Source organism: Antechinus flavipes, chromosome 3 (genome assembly GCF_016432865.1).
Source record: "Antechinus flavipes isolate AdamAnt ecotype Samford, QLD, Australia chromosome 3, AdamAnt_v2, whole genome shotgun sequence".
Taxonomy (NCBI): Eukaryota; Metazoa; Chordata; class Mammalia; order Dasyuromorphia; family Dasyuridae; genus Antechinus; species Antechinus flavipes.
In genome coordinates, this window is record NC_067400.1 from 53,473,013 (window position 1) to 53,494,647 (window position 21,635).

The 21,635-nt window shown below is 35.5% G+C and overlaps 1 pseudogene; it reads right to left on the reverse strand.

The window, feature by feature from the left end:
- Positions 1-18,918: 18,918 nt before the first annotated feature.
- Positions 18,919-21,385, reverse strand: LOC127556996 (TBC1 domain family member 16-like; annotated as a pseudogene).
- Positions 21,386-21,635: the final 250 nt, after the last annotated feature.

Sequence of the window (21,635 nt, forward strand, 5' to 3'; positions counted from 1 at the left end):
AATGCCCAAAAGATCAAAGAGGAAACAAAGTTGCCCATTATCACCATTACTACTAAATATTGTACTATAAATGTTAGCTTTAGAAATAAGAGAAGAAAAAGAAATTGAAGGAATTAGAGTAGGTAATGAGGAAACAAAGTTATCAATCTTGGCAAATGTTATGATGGTGTACTTAAAGAATTCTAAAGAATCAACTAACAAACTACTTAAAATAACAACTTTTGCAAAGTTGCAGGATATAAAATAAACCCGTATATTAAATCACTGGCATTTCTATGTGCTACCAGCAACATCCAGCAGCAAGAGATAGAAAGAGAAATCCATTTAAAATAACTGTAGATAATATAAAATATTTGGGAGTCTACTGTTCAAGACAAAAGCCAGGAACTGTATGGACACAATTGCAAAACATCTTTCACACAAATAAAGTTATAAATAAACAATTGGAAGACTGAAAAATGCTCATGAGTAGGCTGAGCTAATGTAATAAAAATGATAATTCTATCTAAATTAATCAATAGATTAACTTTCAGTGCTATACCAATCAAAATGCCAATAAATTACTTTATAGAGTTAGAAAAAATAATAACAAAATTTATCTGGAAAAACAAAAAGTCAAGAATTTTAAGAGAATTAATGGGAAAAAAAATGCAAAAGAAGGTGGTTTAGCTATACCAGATCTAAAATTATATTATAAAGCAGTGGTCATCAAAGCCATCTGGTATTGGTGAAGAAATATATTATTGGATAAGTAGAATAGGTTAAATTCACAAAACCCAGTAGTCAATGACTACAGTAATTTAGTGTATGATGAACCCAAAGACTCTGTCTTCTGGGATAAGAACTCACTATTTGACAAAAAATGTGGGAAAACTGGAAAATAACATGACAGAAACTAGACATTGACCAACACCTAACACCTTATACCAAGATAAGGTTGAAATGGGTTCATGATTTAGACATAAAAAGTGATACTATAAGCAAATTAAGAGAACAAAGCATAATTTGCTTTTCAGATCTGTGAAAAAGGGAGGAATTTATGACCAAAGAAGAACTAGAGAACATTATGAAATGCAAAGTGGATAATTTTAATTACATTAAATTTAAAAGGATTTGTACAAACAAAACCAATATAGCCAAGATTAGAAGGGACACAGAAAGCTGGAGGGGAGGGGGATTTTACAGCCAGTGTTTCTAATAAAGGCCTCATTTCTATTATATATGGAAAATAGCTTCAAATTTATAAGAATACAATCCATTCCCTAATCCATAAATGGTCAGAGGTTATGAACACAATTTTTAGAAGAAGGAATTAAAGTTATTTCTATATGAAAAAATACTTGAAATCCAAATCAAGACAATTCTGAGGTACCTCTCAGATTGACTAAGATGACAGGAAAAAAAAATTGATAAATGTTGGAGGACATTTCGGAAAAGTGAGACATTAATACATTGTTGTTGGAGTTATGAACTGATCCAACCATTCTGGAGAGCAATATGGAAATATACTCAGAGGGCTATCAAATTGCACATATCTTTTTCTTCAACAATGTCTCTACTGGGTCTATATCGCAAAGAAATCATAAAAAGGGAAAAGAACCTATGTGTGAAAAAAATGTTTGTAGCAGTCCTTTTTTGTAGTGACAGGGTATTGGAAATAGAGTGGCTGCCCTTAAGTGGGAGAATAATTATGGTATATTAATGTAACAAAATATTATCATTCTATAAAAAATGATGAGCAGGCTAATTTCAGAAAAGTCTGGAAAGACTTTCATGAACTTATGCTAAATGAGGTGAGCAGAATAAAGAGGTGTTTCAAGGCAATTCTAATGGACTTGTGATGGAAAGAATCATTCAAATCCATACAGAGAATTATGGAGACTAAATGTGGATTAAAACATAGTATTTTCATGGTTTTTTTTTTTTGTTTGTTTGTTTGCTCGTTTTTTTTCTCATAGATTTTTTTTTTCCTTTTTTGATCTGATTTTTTTTTTGAGCAGCATGATGAATATGGAAATATATTTAAAAGAACTGATCATGTTTAATCTATATCAGATTACTTGCTCTCTAAGGAAAGGGTTGGAGGAGCGGGGTGGGGAAATTTGAAACACAAGGTTTTGCAAAGGTGAATGTTGAAAACTATCTTTGCATGTATTAGAAAAAATAAAAAGCTATTTTTAAAAAATGCCTTTTTTATCTGCTCATTGTCTTCCATATTCTCTAACCCTCTTGAGCTCATATTTATAGATTGTTGCCCTAGATTGTGCCATAGAGTCTAATATGACACATGTACTAGGACTACAAGTTCCCAGTATCTTCTATCTGGTTCACCATAAGGCGAAGCTCTTTGTGACTTAACTATTCAAATCAATACTTGATTTAAAGTATAGAAAAAGTGAATATCCAGCTCTGGATGGTAGAAAGACATATTTTGCTTGAAGTTATCTATGAGCACTAAAAGGCTTGTTTATCTAGTAAGTGGAAATAGGTATGAGAGTTATCTTTGAATCTTTAACTCCCAGTTTTCATAATTTAAGATTAGATTGTATAGAAGGATGATCAATATAGTGTGAAAATGCCAATGAGATATAATTAGCTATGTAAATAATCATAGTAAATTACTTAACCTCCCTGAGACTCAGTTTCTTTATCTGTAAAATAGAGGAGGAGGGAGGAATACCTACAAAATCTCACAAAATTTTTCCAAGAATTGAAAGTTAAGGCAAGTAAAATATTTTTGAGGGGATAAATCTTAAAAAAAGACTCCATAAATGCTAATTACTAGTAATATGCTTACACATATGTAAACTTGAATAAAGCAATTTAATCTCCAAGTTTCCTTGTCCATCAAAAGAGAAAGTTTGATTAGACAAAGGAAATTTTATTCTAGTATGTATAAACTTTAAAAAATGATAATTGAATGTTAATATAATTGACTTCCTTTGCAATTTGTATAGAATTTATCTCATGCATTTAAAATTATTCTGAGAAATAATAACCAGATATGCAACAATCAAGCAGGCAACAGGCTGATATTATGTGCTTACTATGTGCTAGGCAATGTGGTAAGCACTGGGAATAGAAATTCAAGCAAAAAGCAGTCCTTGTCATCAAAGAGTTTGCAACAACACACAAAAGGAAATGAAAGGGAGGAGGGGAAAGGCATCCACATTGGACATAATGTTGAAATCTAGAAAATCGGAAGCACAGTATCCGGGTTGAACTTGCCAAAATGGAGGCACCTGTAGGAACTCATCAGTAGGAGGGAGAAGCATGGTGGAAGGATATCCCAGGGTGAGAAGTGTCAGGGAAGGATAGATGACTATTCCAGAAGGCCTCAGGCACTAATAAACATTACAGGATGAATTTCTCTCTGAGGTGCTGATATCCAGAAAGTCAGAAATGCAGCTGGGAGAGGAGTGGTCATATTGCTCAAGGGAGCCATGACACAGAAAAGATTAAGAACTCTTAACCTAGAAAATCTCTAAAACCTTCAATTTTAAATGTTCAGATCCTCTGACTAAAATTCAGTCTTTATATACATTAATACACACTAATAGGATTCCTACTAAGATGTATATTTCTCCCACTCTTTAACAATGTCTCCCTTCTCTTTAGTGTTTTCAACAAGGTATTAGACTTTAACAGCACTTTAACTGACATCAGGGAAAGAGAATATATTTTTATTTGATAACAAGATACAGTGCTTAGGATTTTCATAAATAACTTTCTTTATAATAATCTTGGGAGGTAGGTAGTACAGGTGTTATCATTTTAAAAATTAAAAAAAAATAGAGTTTGGAAGGATAAATAACTTGCCATTTTGCCTATATTTGTTTTATTTGTACAAATCTTTTAAATTTAATGGAATCGAAATTATCCATTTTATACTTCTCTCTGCTTTCTATCTATCTTTATATGATTAACCATAAGTCTGATAAGTAATGTGTTTTTATGTTTTTCTAATTTTCTTGTAGGGACCATCGATTGAAGAATGGCTGAACAAGTTGTGGTATATGATTGTGATCAAATACTACTATGCTATAAGAAATGAGGAGCTCAATGATCTTAGAAAAGCATTAATAGATCCATTAAATAATGAAGAGTAAAATGAGAAGAACCAAGAGAATGTTGTATGTAATAACAGCAATATTGTTTTAAGAACAACTTTGAGTATTTAAGTAATTTTGACTTATAAATACCTGAAACGACTACAAAGGACATATGAAAGAAATTATCTGAATCCAATTAAAGAATTGATATATAGAAGCATGTATAGAATGATTTTATATATATTTTACACACATATATATTTCTGTGTAATGGAAGCCATTGTGGGGGAGAAAGTTTTATATATATATATATATATATATATATATATATATATATATATATATATATACATACACACACACACACACACATATATATATATTTAAAAAGAATTGCAAGTGGTACATAATAGACTTGAAGTTTCATGTGTAATCATTACATTTTAATGAAAATGTCTGTTTCATAAATTAAAAACAAAATAAAAAAAAATTAAAAAGGCTATTGAACCAAGAGCAAGAGAAAGAGGACTACATTTGGATCATTGGAAATGTATTTGAATCCCAGTTTTGCTATTTATGAGCTGTGAGATCTTGAGCCAAATCACAAGCTCTCTGGCCTTATTTTCTTCAAATGTAACATGGCAAGGTTGGATTTGATGGTGTCTATTGTTTTTTTTTGCCTATGATTTTTGCTCCTGATTTCAACTTTCTGTGAATGAATGAGTATGTGTGTGTGTGTGTGTGTGTGTGTGTGTGTGTGTGTGTGTGTGTGTTTATTCACTTCCCATTCAAGAATATTGAGCTAAATATTTTCAAAAAGTATCTTTAAAGAGTTCAAAGTAAGAGAAAAAAAACTCTCAACCAAGGTAGCAGATGCGTTGGCATTCCACTCATGCCAGATTTCCAGTTTTTTTTTTTCATAACCACACTCATTTAAATTATGTTGCTCTGAGGTTAAATTCTGTGTGATGGAAGGGCCACCCAAAGTACCACCTCTCCAAGATTAATCACAAAAAATAAACAAGAGAGCAAAGATTTCCATTGTGATTATTCTGGCTTAAGTGCAATGAAATGATCTGGGGCCATACTGTTCTCTAGCCACTTAAAGTTAATGATGTCTCATTCTCCTTTTGAATGTTAGGGTCCACACCCATGTATGAGCATAGAAAGCCAATTTAGCAAAAAGTTCTGATACTCATTTAATGGCTTAATTGCTTGCTTTTCTCTGATGTTTATTGATTTACAAGACTTGGCAATTCCCATCAAATTAGTTGAATCTCCCTGTTCTAAAAACCTTGATAAGTATCCCATAAAAAAGCAAAAGTTTTGGTCAAGAAAACTCAGTGTGATAGCCAATTGCTATAATCTAAGAAATAGGTAGAACCGGTTTACCTTGAAAGAACAAAAATATAAAAAGACTTTCTTCTATTTGGTTTGTACCTGTTATCCAAATAGGAGGAAGGGGTTGGCAAGGATTCTGATAGGGTTCTAGAGTTTGTATTTCAGTAAATTATTAATGAATGGTAACGCTAAACTTATAATCCTATGATATTACATCCAAAGGAGTGGTATTCGAGAGGAAAGTCTATCTTTCAAGCAGAGATAATGAGATAGGTCTTTTTTTTTTTTTTTTTTTTTTTTTTACAAAAAAATTATTTTGCTGTACAAAAAGAGTCAGACTTTGAAATAGTGTACAATTAGCCTGTGAAGGAAATAAAAAAATGGAGGCGGACAAAAATAGAGGGATTAGGAATTCTATGTAATGGTTCATAGTCATCTCCCAGAGTTCTTTCCCTGGGTGTAGCTGGTTCAATTCATTACTGCTCTATTGGAATTGATTTGGTTCATCTCATTGTTGAAGAGGGACACGTCCATCAGAATTGATCATCATATAGTATTGTTGTTGAAGTATATAATGATCTCCTGGTCCTGCTCATTTCATTTAGCATTAGTTCATGTAAGTTAGAGATAGGTCTTAATGGTCTTTTGGATAAGTGTGTTTTACCAAACATGATGAATAGCAAGATTTCAGCAACAAATAATGAGTAGTATTTTAGAATAGTCATTAGGCATTTATATGGAGCTAATTTTTGCATCTCTTCTATTTCCTTTTTTAATTAAGATAATTAATGACTTTTAGCTAGCTTAAGATCCTATTTGAATCTCAGACAGCCTGTGAGGTTGGGTACCATAGGTATTAGTCTGCACCTATGAATTCATTGGATTCACTGCAATTTCTGTATTCATTCAGATGAGCAAAAGTCAATTTAGGGTCTTAGACAGTTGTCTAGACAATGAGAAATGTCTTATTTTTAAAACCTGTTTGTAAGGGAACCAATACATTGGTCTTGAGAAGAAATGACATAGACTCTTCTTAGGACACATTTGAATTATTCCTAGAAGTCCCCATCTCCTATTCATTTTAAGAAACATCTTCATGAGATCAGTGTTCATTAAGTGTGGTAAGCACTGTATCAGGTGCTGTAAATACAAAAACAAAACTGAGACAGTCCCTGAAATATTCAAAGAACTTAAATTTATTCTTCTAGGAGGAGGCACCATTTGCACAAATGAGTCCTAATGCAAAATAATTTCAAGAGGAAAACAATCAATCAACAAAAAGTCAATAAACATTTTCTAAGTGCCAGATACATAGTATAAGACAGACACATTGTTGTGCTGTTCAGCCTTTTCAATCATGTTAAACCTTTGTGACCCACAGGGGTTTTTCTTGGCAAAGATATTTGAGGTGGTTTGCCAATTCTTTTTCCAGCCCATTTTTACAGATGAGAAAATTGAGGCAGAATTAAGTTACTTGCCCCAAATCACATAGCCGGTAAATGTTTGAGATGAATTTGAACTCGGGAAGATGAGTCTCCCTGATTCTAGACCTGGTGTTCTAGTCCACCTAATTGTCCAGACCCATAATTGGTGTATTGAAAAACACCCATATGGGAAAGTGGCCCTTTAAAGTGGATTAGGAAAGAAACAGAGGTAGAACCAGACATCTGGGGCCCACCTGGGCCAAAGTAATATTCAAAGGCAAGAGGGCAAAGATTTGCCATCTCCAATAGCCTTCCAAAGGGGATCTCTCAGTCTTCAAAGAGTCTCCCAGAACAGTCACTCTGTGTATGCTCTGAGTAATGACATTTGTTTGGAATAAATGTGTGGCCTCCCAGGTGACCCTCCCGGGGCAGTGGTCGTCTGCTGTGAGAGTTCCAGTATATTTGTTTAAAAACCTGCCATATTACTTTAGGGTCAAGACTCTCCCCCTAAGTGATTACCTTTGGAGACAAACAGGCTGCCTTATAGTTCGCTTTCACTAACAGCTACTTGATGCTTTTTGCTCTGACTCGAGGGGCTCTATTTGTTTTGGTTATGATCCTAGAAATGTTTCAGGATGGGCTAGATTATTATCCATGTGAATCTAAATAAGTTCCTGGATCCAGGGCCAAAGCCTGAGTCCTGTGATTTCCTGCCAAATGACAGTGACCCATCAAGCAGGCTCTCTGCAATGAGATGCTTCAGTCCCAGATGTGGCTCCCCTGCAGCTGCAGGAAGGTGGGTTACAGACCAGATGGCTGGCCCCGAAGGCCTGGGAAGTGGCCAGTTGGCCTTGACTTCTTGCTTCTACAAGGGGAAGGCCACCTGATTGTTCCCTAGAAAAGAGCAATGGATAAGAAAGGTAGGATTGAGAGATTTTGGAAAAAAAGAAAAGAAAAGAAAAGAAAGAAATAATGGATGAGGGCAGAAAAGACTTTGTAGTCTCCCTTAGCAAGGAGCCAGAGTAATTCTGTTATTCTGAAGCAAGCCTGCTTGGGATATCTCAAAGCTATGAATTAAAGGGGACTTTCTGGCTAGAATAGCAGCAGTCAAAGCAGAAACCTATTCCCTCTGATAAATGCTTCTTGTGGGGTGGAATTCACTAGCTGCTTCTCCAAAGAGCAGTGAGAGAGAACTGAATCGATCATCCATCTTTTTTACAGGCTGGATATGGGTCTTACAAGGCATGAAAAATTTTATTCCTTCCCTGAAGGGTGGCAGTATGATTATGGGTGGGAGGCTCATACCTGGAGATTGCTTTGGAGAGCAGTTGCCTGGTTATTATTCTCCAGCAGCTTAAGTAATCAAATGGTTTTCCATGAGCAAATAAAAAGGGACAAAAGAAATATCTGTAAAGAGCTGGCCCATGGAAAGAGCTTTGTATTTGGGGGGAGTTTGTATATGTGTTTGTGGTGGGAGAGGAAAAGGAAAGGTGTCAAGGGAAGCCTCCCTCTTCCTCCACTAATACGTCCATACACAAAGATGCACACAAATGCACTGTTATAGGATCGTAAATCTAAAAAGAATTTAAGTCAGCTCCTTCATTTTACACAATAAAAAATGTAAATCCAAACTGACTTGAACAGGTTCACACAGGTAGTGTTAAAAATGAAATTTGAACTCAAGACCTCTGACTATAAAACCAATGCTTTTTCCATAGACTAAAAATCTTAGTTCTGGTACATATGTGAACATGGGAGCATCACTGAAACTTCCTAGTAATTGGTTTTTCACCTAGAAAATGAATCATTAGGACTACATGATGGCTCAGATATATTTGAACTCTTATTCTTATAAAACAGTCACTTAAGAATGTGTATCTAGATTGGTAATGAAGGACTGTGTCCTGGACTCTTTTCTCCAAAATTCCCAACAGATAATTCTAATATATTATGAGTCCCATGGAAATAAATGTTGGTGTGTATCTATATTGGTAATTAAGGACTATACCCTGGATTCTTTTCTCTAAAGTTCCCAACAGATAATCCTAATATATTATGCGTCCCATGGACATAAATGTTGGTGTGTATCTAGATTGGTAATCAAAGACTATGTCTTGGACTCTTTTCTCCAAAATTCCCAAAGATAATCCTAATATGTTATGGATCCTATGGAAATAAATGTTGAATGGTATCTTATAAAGAGCTCTTCTCATCTTAATATCTATGCTTTTGCATAAGAAAATAAATGCTACTGAAATAACAGACAATTGAATCTTCTTTAGAACATTTATATAACTGTTCTGTCTCACTGCCTATAGATTCATTTTCCTAATTCAATTAGATTTACCAAGAATTTATTGATCCATTTCTCTGCCAAGTTCTAGACCAGGCACTGGGGAATTAAAAATAAAGCAGTCCTATCAACCAATAAATATTTAGAAGATTACATTCTATTTGTGGGAGACACATGATAGATATATTTAGATAAATTCTAGAGAAATTAATGTTGGTTTTATTTTTTATCATATTATCACTTTTTTATTAATAAACTTTTTTGGGTTTCATATTATCTTCATGATAGTTTTTAGCTTTTCATTAAAAGCTCTCCTCAATCTTTCCTTAATCTTTTTTTTCTATTAATTTTAACTCTCACTGATTTCCCATTACCCACCCTTTCCTAGCTTCTTTGCCTAACAGACTAACATACTTGTCTCCATGCTCTTGATGACAGTTTCCCTTATGAATTTTAAGTTGGATAACCTCCCTCTTCATACCTTGAGATGTAAATAACATTCAATAGATTATGTGTCATTATTATTATTATTATTAATCTCTTTTCTGGTGCTTGAAGATTTTGCATTTTATCTTATAACTTTGAAGACTAATCCTGAGCTTTTTTCACATTCTCTGTTCTGTAGGCTACCTTTCCTCCAACTCTAGAACCAGTCTGAGAAAAAAAGCAAACCACTTGTAATTTTTATTGGATTTGTAAATTATACTGCATTCTATATACTTGAACAATTTGGGTCTAAACATGTGCAAATTTGCATTGGAGTAGCAATACCAAACTGAATCTCTGTCTTGAGTCCATCTACTGCTTGAAGACTTCCAATGATGGAACCTCATGACTTCTTGAGGAACTCCTCCATAATAATGCTGATGTTTCCTTACTTCAGACATGTTTTGTTCACAGTATTACAAAGGTGATTTGTTTCAGGGTCATGCATTTCCATCAGAGGTCAATCTACTCTAGTTCAGTTCCAAATGCCCACTATATTCAGAGAATCTCCAATCTTGATTTTGAAAACTCACTATACTTATCTCCAATCGTATTGCTTGGTGGAGGGCAGGGCCTCTTGCCAAAATCAAAGATCAATTGTTCCTCCTTGCTCCCCCTACTCTTTACCCTTTTTAATATTTGGCCATCAATAACATCCAACTTGATCAGTCATTTAGCATAAAGTAAGTTACTTTCTTACAGTAAAAGGTCTTCTCAAGATGCAGACTAAATAGAAATTGCTCATTTGTGGCAAAATCAACTAATTTAGTCTTTTTCCCAACAAAGCCTTTTATGTATGTGATTTTCTTAGAAGTTTGGTTTCTCTTCATTCTTTTCTATCTCCCCACCTCAGTTCCACTAATATTATTTTATGCTGCATTGAAGTTGATTTCAAATTCATTCTCCAGTTGCCATCCTCCAGAAAAGACCAATCTATACTCTAGGCAGTCCCCTGAGGCCTGGAATTTGCTCCAATTGTCCAATTGTAGTTGTCACTATATTCAGAATTCTTATTGAATTACTTCTTTATTGGCATCCAGTCTACCATAATTTCTCAAATTATTCTCCTTTGGCTGATTTTCTCTAAATCCCTTTAGAATAAATGCTTTTTCAGGTTTTTTTTTTTCCTTTATAGCCGTTAGCACCCTCCAAATAACACTATATCTTATTTGTAGGAAGTGCTTAATCAATGCTTATTGATAGCTAACTCTTGTTTTTGCTATCTTGTGGTAAGATAACTCTTGCTTAATTAATGCTTGTTGATGAATACCTCTTGTTTTTATTCTTTCATATATTTCTCTTGTATCATCATAGAATAATTCCTCATTCTTTTTTTTTCCAAAATAGAACTTCATAGTATTGAGCCCTTTAAATACGAAATATAAAGAAAAAAGATTAAATAAAACAAGGAGTTCATTGAATAGCTACACAATTAGACACACAACAATTGTAACATAAATCAAGCAACTATTGTTATCTCCATTTTACTGATGAGAAACTTAATACTAGGAGATATTAAATGACAATGGTTACATAACTACTAAGTCAAAGGGCTCAGATTCTAATCCAGGTCTTTTCACTACAGGTCTTATATATGTTCCACTATTTTATATTATCAATGGCCGTTGTTCTATATTTTGGTCACTTTTGTGTGAATATAGAGCACTGAAGGCTGTCTTGAAACCAGATGGTATGATTAAAGAGTTGGATTGAGTCCAGTTGGGCTGAGTTCAACAAACCTGCAAGGATGGCAAGGATAGATACAGCTCATCCAGCCTTTTTGGCCCCTAATCTTGGCTCAGGGTTAAACACTACTTCTTTCTCAGAGTAAAATGGCTAAACATCATTTTGTTTTGTTTTATTTTTCCAAAGAAGACATTTTACTCTCTAGAAATATTAATTTAGACTTTATTTGATAATTCATATTTCCATTGATGCCAAAGTATTTTTAGAGCTTCCTTTCACCATGTTCTTGAAATATCATTTTTCTCACAAACTCTGGAAACACAGAAAACCTCAACAAAATGTTTTTAATTAAATGGCATCCAATTCCCAGAATACCTGTATCTTTAACACTATTACAACCATGACTGCACATGCTCTGAGGAGAAAAATTAAAATTCTCCCAACTCAAGCTATTTTGAAATACTTTTGACTTGATGTAATTATATAGTTGGAAGATACTTAATTGGGATAGCTGATTCCATTAGGAAATTTAAACTGTTGGATGAAAACAGTGATCCAGGCTCTAGCTCTGGGAGCCAGATTTGATCTCACTGGATTGTCACTTCCTGCAATTATCATTGTAATTTTGTGTGGTGACAAAGTTGCTTGAAAAAATGTTCAATAGAACATTGTAGGAGTGGAAGGGATTTTTAGATGGCATAGTTGAGTATAAATATTCTGGCCCAAGAAGGGAGATTGTCTAAGAGAATCATTGTTTTATATAGAAGAAAAGCTCAATAGCACCAAAATTGGTCTTGGAAATATGAGATTACATAATATATAGTAGAGCTATTACTATGCTGGGATCCAGCATAGGTCCAGGTCAGGTCCAGATTCTTCTATTGATATCTTTTAGAAACCTGGCCAAAAGACTCATGTAAGACTCAGTTTCTTTATTTGTAAATCGGGGGGGGGGGGTGGTGTGGTAGGTCCCTTCTAGCTGTAATATGTGACTCTTGGATCACTAAAATGAAGAAGCACAGGGGAAAGGAAAAAAAAGAATATTTAATTGTTCTCTTTAGAAAAATTATTGAAGAATGATACTAACAGGACATATATAACCTGCCATATAAAAAATGTAGCTCTAAAGGTAGCTAGATGGTGTTATGGATAGAAGAGTACTGGCCCCAGAATCAGGAGAACCTGAATTCAAATTCAACCTCAGATACTTATTAGTTGTGTAACCTTGAGCTGTGACCTAGATCATAGAGATTACGTCTCAAATTGCCTTTCAAAAAAAACAAATTGACAATAACAAAGAACAACAACCCAGGCCTTACATTTTGTTTATGGTGGCAGGAGAGTGAAATAAGCCAATAAAGTATAGGGGGTAGAACACTTTATTGATGAGCAGTTTATTTCTTAAATAAAGCTCAAGGGAGCTTGTTCTGACAACTTGATTCTGTCTTTGTATTTGTTTTTGGTTATTATATATATATATATATACATATATATGTATATATATATATATATGATATATGTGTATGCTTGAATACATCTGTCTATGTTTATGTGTGTGTATATATAGTGTGTGTGTGTGTAGATATATATATGTATGTATGCGTGTATATATATATATATATATATATATACACACATGCATACATACATATATACACACAGCACATAATGTCCTAAAAGTCTTAGGGCAGTTTTAACCTTTAATAGTTTGAAAATGTATTAAGACTCTTCAGACACCTTCTACATTCACTTATATATAATTATATAGTGGGAAGATACATAACTGGGATAGCTGATTCTATTAGGAAATTTAAACTGTTGGATGAAAACAGTGATCCAGGCTCTAGCTCTGGAAGCCAGATTTGATCTTTTTGTCTCTCTGTCTCTCTGTCTCTCTTTCTCTCTGTGTGTGTCTCTGTCTCTGTCTCTGTCTCTCTGTCTCTTTCTCTTTCTCTCTCTGTCTCTCTTTTTCTTTCTCCATCTCTCTCTGTCTCTCTCTTTCTCTCTCCATTTCTCTCTGTCTCTCTGTCTCTTTCTCTTTCTCCAACACATACATACACTTATAAATATACACATATATCTATATGCATATATATAAATATATCCATCACACATAATTGATAAATCTATCAATTTTCAGTTCAAGTCAATAAACATTTATTAAGAGCCGACTATGTTTCAGGCACTATGCTAAGCTCTGGGGATATAAATAAGACAAAGCCCCTGCCCTTAAGGACTTTATAGTCTAGTAGGGGAAGACACACAAAAAAGGAAGCTAGAAAACCTATGTCTAGGATAAAGAGATAAATTAGTTGGGTCAAACACATCCCTGAGAGTTTGTGATGTGACATGGAAGGATTACTCATACTCCTAGGTCACTAACTTATGAAGCTGTGGAGAAACTGACATTGTACATTTATGTTCTTTTTTCCTACCTTGGGCCGGCAAAGCAAATGAGAACTGGGTCATTGTGCCCCTATAGAAAGATGCGACTTTTCCAATATGGGGGAACTGTTCTAGGATCTTGACGTGTACCAATGTTTCATCAGATACCCTAAAAAACAAGAGAAATAAGCACAACCAGAGAATGTGTCTCTTTGCCAAATGTTGTTTATGTCCTAGGGCAGAGTCCCAGACACAGACAAATGAGGAGAGACCATCATTTGTCATTTTTGAATGTTGCTCACTTCACACACTCTCTCTCTGAACCACTCTGCTGACCCTTCTCCAAACTCACTCTGTGGACATAGCGTGTGGATTCCTGTCATAATCTCCTATCTGGTCTTGATGCTTTTTCTGGACTGACTACCTCTATGGACTCTTGGCTTGGGTCAAAAGACATCTGTTTGCACTTTGATGTCACAGCTAAACCTTTATTGCTATTCTCTCCCTCTCCCCCACCCCAGGCTTATTCACTTTTCCTCTGGCTCAATTATCACTTATCTTAATCAAAAACATGTTATAGCCATCTTCCCCTCATCTCTGCAGTAGTGAGATAGCACATACACATATGTATGCACGTATATACACACAAATATGTATGTCTATACATAGATGAATGCACAAATATGTGTTTCTATCATATATATTATGTTAATTTGTATATATGTATTTCATAAGTAAATCAGCTTTATTTCAGTCACTTTATCATCCATAACTTTTAGCTCAAGACTCATTATAGATACTATAATCAATTATATGCAGTATAGACTTATTAGATAATAAATTATATAAGGGATGCTAAGGATGAATCTTGTCTCTCTCTATGTGTGTACATATACATATTTATCAACTCAGGGTTGCTCCTCAATGGCTCAGCACAGAAGGAAGAAATTCTATGTCTTTGGAATAAAAGAAATTAATTTTTTCATTCTAGAAAAATATTATTTAAATGTTATTTGAGATTTGGGGGGGTAGGGAGTTTGGAGGTTGGGGAAGAGTAGCCAGAACTATGATTTTACTTCTTTTTAAAATAATAATCTTTATTTTTCAAAATACATGCTAAAATAGTTTTCAACATTCAGCCTTCCAAAATCTTGCATTCCAATTTTTCTCCCTCTCTTCCTCTTTACCTCCCCACTTCCCTAGAAAGCAAGTAATCTAATATAGGTTAAACACGTGCAATTTTTGTAAACATATTTCCACATTCATCATGCTGCACAAGAAAAATCAAATCTAAAAGGAAAAAAGTGAGAAAGAAAGAGGCCATTCTTTTCCTTATTTCTTATTGAACCTTAATTACTGAATGGGCATTGCTTTAGACAAACTGAGATGTTAAAGACCTTAACTTAAAAATCCTGCATCCAGGGCCATCTCCAGTTCTCCTGATCTAGATCAACTATTGGACTCAAATAGTTCTGGAGAAGAAAGTGATCTGGTGAGTTTTGAACAGACCTCCCTCACTTAAATCCATTTCATTTACATGTAATGTCATCATCTTCCTGATGTCATGTTCTTCTTGGAGAGTGGAGGACAAACAAAAATAACCCATTCAAGGAAGACTGGACTTCTATATCAGGGCTGTGTCAGGCAGACTTGGAAATTGCTTGGGAGCTCCACCCAAAATTACAAGGGGCTTCTCCAAAACTGGAAACCCACAAGCAGCCTTAGGGTACCCTAGCAAGGGGGTCAGTGGGAGAAGCTTCCATGGCCACAGAAAGGGGCAAAGCTAGTCTGGGACAGTCTGAGGAGAAGAACCAAACCGGAGCCTGACAGATATGGATTGTCCATAATCAAAATGAAGAAACTGAAGAAATAGTATTACCAAAGGAATCATCTCAGTTTCCTTTAGGTAGTAAGCTTCCAATGATATCATCTATATAAATGATATATTGCTTGCCTTCTCAGTGGACAGGGAAAAGGATGAAAGGGAAGGAGAGAATTTGGAATTAAATTTTAAAAAAAGAATGCTAAATACACACACTTAATACACACACACATATTAGTAAGCTTTCCTAGCTTTTAAGTATTTTGGACATTTAATTTATATGGACTGTGGATTTTATCTCTCATTTAAGGTGTTAGATATATCTTCGATATTCAGCTTAAATTTTAGTTGCAGGGAAAAGGGCAATAAGAGGCAAAGCACTGACAAAGTGACTTCTCTAAAAGCACACAGACTATATAGTGGTAAACTGGTAAACTAAAATCCAGGTCTCCTTCACCATGAGGTCAGCTCTCTATCCCCTAGGTCACATTTCCTCCCAATTATTCTTTTAAAATAATATGTTTTGATTTCAGAGAGGAAACTGACCCTAACACTTCATTCCTCATCCCTTTTCCTTCCTAAGCTCTCATCATGAAGAATTCCATGGTTCTGTGGAACTCAATTTGGGAGGTACCACCCTAAAAGATAAGTATAGCCATCAAACAGAAGAAAATATGAATAAAATGAACTGGTTCCATCTTCTTCTGATTGGTAATATACAGGAGAAGTAGGATAGATTAATGTTCAAAGAAGCCTCTAGGTTTTACTCATCCAAATTTAACTTCTCCCTTGTCTCATTTAATTCTACATTTCCTAAAGCACCTATTTCTTCCTTCACGGCTCAGAGATAGTCTGATTGAATTAAGTAGTGTGAAAGATGAAAATTACTTGATTGGTATTTTACTAGTCCATTGGCTGTCTGAGAACTATGCACTCCAGTAGCTTAGCGCTCTGGTGTTAGAACTCCTGGAATGAGGAAACCTGCTCTGAATGCAGAACATTACCCAAGTCAATCCCAATTTCATTTGGTCGCTTTATCATCCTTGACTTTTCGCTCAAGATTCATTAAAGATATTAAATTTGGACAGGATAGAAGGGAAGCTTCTTTTCTTGCAGATTGGTGATCTTATTTCTTGCTACATTTTTGGAATTGGTGTATGCTGTAAATGACAATGAGTTACTGAGAGGAGTGGGTTAGGACTAAAGGAAGAGAAGAACGTCTGGATGATACAGGGTCATGGTGATCAGGCTCAGGAGAGGTCACTGGCTAGAAAAACACTGAATCAATTCTAGGGGCAGGAGGGAGTTAACTCCATAATGAAATGGACTGAACCAGGAATTTGGATTCAAGCAGACAAACTGGAGATTGACTGAATTTCTCACAGCAGCCTCAATCAGGCTTAATCCCATATCATTCCAAGGCAGATGAAAATTCAGGCTATTTTTATAGTCTTCCAGAATCTTTTCACACCTCTCAGGGTAACCCACTCAGAATTTAAAGAACTAGAACTGTTAGGACATTTTTTTTCCCAATTAAGTTTTCACACTCAGTTTTCTTCTCCTTGAGTTGAATATTATAAAAGGAAAAGATATTTTAAATACATTTTGGCTTTCTTGATTTACTCATATATTTAATTTTGGATATATATATACCAAAAATATATATAGATGAATATGTATGTAAATATTATATATATACATATTGTACATATATATAGCATATAGTTTTAGTATATGTAATATGTTATATATATACATTTTATGTATGGATATATATATATATATATCTGTGCATACACATGTGTATATGCCTGTAAATTTATATGCAGATGTGTATGTAGCTAGGAGTATGTATGTCACCCATGTGTTAGCTTTTTGAACCTGGATAAGGCATTTAAGCTTATTTACCTCAGTTTTCCCATCTGTAAAATAAGCTGGAGAAGGAAATGGCAAACCAGTTTAATATTCTTTGCCAAGAAAATCAAAATAGAGTTACAAAGAGTCAGACATGACTGAAAATGACTAAACAAGATTATGAATATGTGTATAGAAACAAACTTTATGCAGTACCTGAGGCATCTCTCTCTGAAAGCTGGGTTCCCAGAATAACTCTCCCAGGTTCAAAGTACTCTTAATTTAATTTACATCCATTCAGAAAACTCTAGGTTAGAAGCTCTCACTTATATGTTCCTTTTACTAGTCAGCCAGAGGATACAATTAGTTTAAAGAATAGCATTTGTGGAAAAACAAAGTTAGAAAGAGAGCAATAGAACATTTTCCCCATAATCCTAGGGTATAGTATCCCATAGAAGTCTTAGAATTGCTTTAAGCTATTTGTGCAGCATTTAAGCTATTAAAATATTTAAACTATTAAAGTTTAAAATTACATTAAGACTTTTTTGGAAATCTGAATTTGTGGGAGAGTATATACTTGGTAAGTAGTAGAAATGCTCTTATTTTTTTAGTAGGCAATTTCTTTTAAGGAACTATTCTTTAAAGTAATTCTTTTTTAAAATATCTTTTTACCCATTCAAATGCCATTTGGCTACTGTGTTTAGTGGGTCTAAGCAATGAGCCTGGCAGAAATCTATTCCTGAAAGGAGCCAAGGGAGATGAATCATATATTTCTTCAGAAGTCTTTTGCTTAACCCAAGAGGAGGTAGCTTTTTTCACATATGAAGGAGTATGAAAAGCTTATTGTGTCCTTGCGAAAACCTCCAAACTCCTCAAATCCTATCCCACCCAGCCACGCTATCTTACCATCATTCCCAAATCAACTGGGATTTTTTTTTTAAGGGACTGCTCTATTTCTCAGACTAGAAGGTATTTAGACAGTAGGTTTGGGTTTCAAAAAGGAGAATTTATGCATTATGAGAGTGTGTGAGTGTGTGTGTGTGTGTGTGTGTGTGTGTGTGTGTGTGTGTGTGTGTGAAGCTCTGAGGAAATATCTTCAAGATTTCACGTAACTCATTTGTTTTTCTATGCTGAAAGCTGATTTCTGATTTCTTGACCTTTAAATATTTATCTTCCTGTGTTTAACTTGGGTGCTAATGAGTATAAGCCAGTGATGAAGGTGGAAGGGGTTGATCCTAGAAAATTACTCCTTAATTTAAACAGGCAAACTGGCAACAAAAAAACTAGGAATTCTGCTACCCTAGAAATGAGATTCCACATAAGTTCCATCATTTTGTCATGAAATTGAATTTTCTTTGATTTAGTAGTCACATTTTCATTCTATTTCTTCTAGTTTCTGGTGCTGCCATTAAAAAAGAAAAGTTTATTCTCCATTTTTTCAAAGGTAGTTTTTCAAAGGTAGTTTCCCCCTACTTTATCCTCTTGTCCAATTCTGGTGAGATTTTCCCAAGAAACATTCCATCGACCTTTCTCTATGAACTGGCTCTATTTGTGGAAATCAAAGATCTCGTGTCTTCACTGGCAGATTTTAGAGAAAGTGCCTCCATTGTCCCACTGTTCAGATTCAGGCTGGGTTCTGGCACACTCCACACTAGGGATATAATAACTATCTCCCGTGCTGGTCCCATAGAGTTAACAGAAATCATATAGATGACATGGAATATGGAACAAGAGGCAAGAGTGATAAAACAAACCCTTTACCTTCCTGGGTATGAGTTTCCCATTTATGTTCATGGCCAGATTTCTTAAGTACACAAACATCTGGTCGGTGGCCAGCTGTTGGCTAATGACACTAATACTGTAGATCACCACAATGGGCACACATATCAAGAGATGGAAGTAGTCTATCTAGTAATGAGTTCCCCATGCTTCCCAAATGTGCAAGGTTCCTGCAACAAGGATCCAGGGATGGCAGAAAAGCTTCTGTGGATCATCCTCCCCCAGAGAAATAAGGTGCTAGTAAAAACACTGATGGGTGAGCCAAAGTAGCTCCCAAAGGCATAGAAACTGTTTTTTTCATATCTTCATCTCAAGGATAACTGACAAAGATCGTGTGTGAAGCACCAGAAGGTATCTGACTCATCTAGCATCTCAACCAGGATCGGGAGGCATCAGGTCTGACATGTTCTGGGAGTAGCTCATGGTTGGGTTGTGGACCACATGCTCTCTACATTCGGATGTCCTTCCCTCAGAAGAATGTCTTTCTCCAGCTTTTCCAAACCACACAACAAACTATTTATGGCGCCAGAATTCTTTCTGCTTTTCAGAGCCATTAAAAGCCTTTCTTCTGCATCCCCAGTGCCTCTTACTCATCAAATATAGACTGTAATAACACAGGTTATATGCTTACAGCATGGCTGTGAGAGCATAGTAGGAAGGACCAGACCTCACCCCAGATCAACACATCAGTGCCCTTGAAGAAAACGGCCTTTTGGAGCTTATATTCCTCTTCTACCTGACTCATGCTAGTACTTAAGTCAGGTGGAAATTTTTTTAATACATGTTTTTATACATATTTTCCTCTTGGTGGGACTCTGAAGAAGGAAGCTTGAAATATTTGATAAAGAACTTTACACAAATCTTTTCACTGGACACAGTGTTTCCACTGCTGAAAAACTTCTAACAGTTTATCCCAACCACCATTGTAAAAATGGAAGATCTTGTATCGATTTCTTTGGCTAGAAACAATCAGCTTCTCACTGTTACAAGTTTAACACAAAAGAAAAGATGGAGAGACCTTGTTTGTCCCACATCAATCCCAAACACCAGGCAGAGCTGTAAGGCAAACACCTCTTGTGGCTCCCCCCATTCGGTGTTTTACAGTTGGTCACAATTCTCAGGGGACTGCAGACTAGTGTGAAGATTGGAGGTGGAGCTGGTAGAACAGGTTGTGTAATTGTCCATGTCTTTTTGTTTTCATTGTCCAGAAAAACAAAATTGCTGTTCTCAGTAAGAGCTTCACTTACTGGGAGAGGCAGAAAGGTGAAGAAAAGGTGTCAGAATCAGAATCAAAAGTACTAACCCTGCTCACATCAGCGGCAGTGAGCTCTAAAGAGTTTTTCTCTTCTCCAGGCTGTGGACTTAACTCTGACTCATTCCCTGTCCATTCACTGACAGTTCAGAACTGGAACTTTTCCTGAGAATTAATAGTAGAAAAGATTCCCAAGACTGGGGAAAGACTAAATAGCTTGGAAAAGTCACAGAAAGACTGGATAGCTTGGGTAGAACCATCTATCCCAAAAACTTGAGATAACTTTTCTGTGTCCTAATAAGAAGCTTAAGATATCTTGCAAATTCTGGGCCACCCCCAAGACATCCTTATTCTTAGAAATCAGAGGGTATTCTGGTTCCACAGTGGATGCCCAATAAGCTGTCCAGAGCTATAAGTATAGCTGGAAGTCTTCCTTCCAGGGACCATTTAGAGGAGCTTTCAGGAGTGTTGTAGCTCTCCAACTTGCCTCTAGATCCTGGAGTTAAGGATCCAGGCAAGATGAATATGGTCCCCAGAAGTTCATCATTTTTCAAATGCAAGCAAAAATAATCTGGAAGATGTTCCCCAAAGACGTGCAGCCCTTCCAGGGGGAGTAGATGATCTTCCCATCCAATACTGAGGGAGAGCCACTAGTGTCAGTGGGGTGGAGAGTCATGAAATCAGAGGCTTCTGTGGAAGCTCCAGCGACATTGCCAAGGGAATATTTCCATTATTCATAAGCACAAGTGCCAAGTAAGAGACCAACTTATAAATGGACATCATCATTAGGAACCTGTAAAGATAGAAAGTCTGCAGACCCTGAATTTTTGCATATAACTTGATGAATCGGGTCTCACTGCTTTGTGCAGGGCCCTAGGTATTTACTGGGCTGCCTTTACCTGTGACTCTCTGTATGGTCTCCTCACCTAAAGACAAGGTGGAATGGAGCCATGGAGCCACCATTTGCTGTAGACATTCATTCTCCATAATTCTGGCTTTGGGAATATTCATCATATCAACTCTACCATTCCTAGAAAGTTCATGACAACCAACTGGTTCCCCATGGCTCCATATAGTCAAGAAGCATTTATTATACATTTTGCTAATTACACTGTGCTAAGGACTGGGGACACAAGGAAAGGGAAAAACAACTGCTACTTTCAGGGAGCTTACAATGTACTAGAAATGATGTGACATGCAAAAAGTGAAGCAATCCAGAGAGAGTGAAGACTTTCTAATGGGGAAATTAGCAAAGATTTCC